Below are 2,823 nucleotides of genomic sequence, written 5' to 3'. Positions count from 1 at the left end.
CCAGCAGGATATGGGGGAAACCCAAAATGGAATATAAACTATAAGAAATAAAATTTACTGTATTATAAATGAATAACATGATCACAATGAAAAAAGTGGGGAAGAAAATCTAAGTAACTAGAAAATATTTTGACTGACTACTAGAAGGCTAAAGACAAAAAGAATTACAGTATACTCTATTCAGTAAATTTGTTTCTCACAGGTATAAAGGTTAGAAATCCTGAAATTACTTTATATGTATACCAGGACTGAACAAATAAGAAACTATTTTGTACAAGAGAGCTAGATTTCTCACTGTCAGAGAAAGAAGTTACAAATAAAGGACAAATAAGAATGAACCCAGTCAGACTAGAAGTGGAGGTATTAGGATGAACTTTTGTTTTTTCTTAAATTTACAGATAAATACAGAAATATAGGTTTTTGTGTATGCATGGGTATGTGTATGTGTACACTGCTATCTTCTGTGAGGCCCGAGAAGCAATGACACCCCAGTAGAAACACACGTACCTATAACACAGTTTAAATACCATTCTCCGAAAAGAGTGTAAGGGTCTTTGAAGAAGTGGTTGACACCGGGGTTGAGTTAGGAAAAACATAAGAACCTAGAGCATCTTCTGATGCCAGAAAATACTCAAAAAAGGATGTGGTTATGTTGACAGGGTACAGGAAGTAACCTGAAAAATCTCCCAGTGGTCAAAGCTGGAATAATTTGAGACAGAAAATAAGTAACACAAGCATAAGATAATAACCAATAGAAAAATAAGTATCTGAATCCGTACTGATAAAAATAAATAACTGAATACAAATAAACAAATGCGGAGAAAGGATAGTTCATCTTTACAAAAGGATTTCGATTTAGAAAAGAAGAAATGAGGGAAACAGAAGATCACCTTTAGAACACCACAGTAATAATTACTCAAGGTAAGATCCACCAGGGGATGTTAAATTCAGCAAGGGAGGGTTGAGGAGAAACGGGATGTTTGCATAGTTTAAAAGTTTCCCCTCAAGATATCAATTAATTATAAGGAGAAAAACAGTACTTTCACACTGGAGGATCCTACTAAGCACCATCTGACCAAGTAATCAAGATTAACATTACAAGCAAAAGTTGTATCATACACCCGGACAGGATGGACTGACAAAGGCATATATTATGTGCTTTTGGGATATTCTTGAGAAAAATTCATAACCTTAATCTGATCATGAGAAAACACTGGAGAGATACCCTACAAAATAACTGACCAGGACCCTTCAAAACTGTGAAGATCGTGAAAGACAGGAAAAGACAGGAACTGTCACAGACGGAAGGGGATGAAGGAGTCCAGATAACTAAATGCAGTGTGGGATCTTAGATTGGATCCTGGAATAGAAAAAGGACACTACTGTAGAAAATGATGAAATCAGAAGAAAGTCAGGGGGTCAGTTACTACTGTACTAATGTGAATTTCTTGTTTTTGATTTTGTACTATGGTATATAAAATGTTTCATTAAGGTAAGCTATAGAGAACTCTTGTATTACTAAGGGATTTTATTTTTTTAAGGTACAAGAGGCTATTTCACATAAAACTGGTCAAAAAACATTTAGAAGTCAAGTAACTACAATCATATTCACTGCATTAATGACTGCAGGGTGCCAGTACTGTGCCAGATGTTTTACAAACTTTATCACTTAGTGCTTACAACACGAGAATGCAGACCACCAACCTGCTTCTGATGAGGAAAAAGTACTGAAAGCTTAACTAAATTACGTAAAAAGGTAATCAGTAAGTGAAAAACCCAATTTCCTAGGAAAGGTCCCAAATCACTGGCAACCCCACTCCCAAAAGTGACGAACCCCTTCCACTAGCCCAGAGACCCCACATTTGGGCAAGTGGATGGCGCCCCACATTCTCAGGCCTGTCGCTTTGTGTTCCTGACTTGGGGAAGAGAGACCAACTCAGAAGAGGAAAGTCAAGGCCCTTGGTCCCCCTGTACAGTCTCCTCTCTGAGCCTCGGACAGCTCAGAGGAGGCAGCCGGGTGTGGGACCGCCCGCACCCACCCCTGAGCGGGGTGACAGGGGCTCCGACTCTCGCTTCCTGTCGGCCACTCACTGCCCCGAGCGTTGCGTCATCCCTCGCAGTGTCACGGGCACACCTGGGCCACACATACCCAACGCCCCCAACAGCGAACGGATGCGCGGACTCGCGCCGGGACCGAGACGCCGGCGACCCTGACTACCCGGGCCCCCAAGTGCGTCAGGGTAGGTTTGGAGCAGGTAACTTTTCCACCCTGCGACCCGGCCAGGCCATCCTGCTCGCGCCGTCGGGCCTCCCTATACCAGATGCGAACAGCTCCTCCAAAAACGAAACCGAGTGAGGTCCTCCACTTTTAAAGCCGAGACGCAGCCCTATGGCGCTCTCACTTCAGATCTAATGCCCCATTGCCCGCCCAGCGCCATGCCCGCGCGCCGGGTCGGGACCAGGCCCGCCGGAGCCTGTCAGGGCCCGACGCCCCCAGAGCGGCCTCGCGAGAGCCCCTTACCTCCCGCCGGGGCGCTCGAGGCCGGTCGGTGCGCACGGCGCAGGCGCGGCGCGACGGGGCGGGGCGTCACCAGCCGGCGGGCTGGGCCCGCGCCCTCCCGCCCCGCAAGACCGCCAGGGGGTGTGGTGGGCGCATGGGTAGGTACTAACTGGGGCTCCGCTCCGGACAGCTGATCTTGCTCCTGATTTACGTTGTAGGATTGTGATACTGGAGCCAGGAGGACAAAGAAGTACAATTTTTAGGCCTGTGTGACAATTCACATTTGTTTAGCCCTCTGCATTTTGCAGTTTTTCTGTTCCTTT

At 45.7% G+C, this 2,823-nt stretch overlaps 1 protein-coding gene across 1 annotated transcript in view; it reads right to left on the bottom strand.

Annotated features, from left to right (window-relative positions):
* Positions 1 to 2,594, bottom strand: part of STX17 (syntaxin 17) — a 74,554-nt gene extending 71,960 nt beyond the window's left edge. The window contains exon 1 of the mRNA XM_023510546.1: positions 2,522 to 2,594. The gene's annotated coding sequence lies outside the window, so the exon portion shown is untranslated. The remainder of the gene's footprint in view (positions 1 to 2,521) is intronic.
* Between the last annotated feature and the right edge of the window lie 229 nt (positions 2,595 to 2,823).

The sequence above is a fragment of the Otolemur garnettii genome, unplaced genomic scaffold (genome assembly GCF_000181295.1).
Source record: "Otolemur garnettii isolate 467f Iridium unplaced genomic scaffold, OtoGar3 scaffold00014, whole genome shotgun sequence".
Taxonomy (NCBI): domain Eukaryota; kingdom Metazoa; phylum Chordata; class Mammalia; order Primates; family Galagidae; genus Otolemur; species Otolemur garnettii.
The sequence above is the reverse complement of the archived record's forward strand: the minus strand, read 5'-3'. Positions and strand labels throughout refer to the sequence as shown.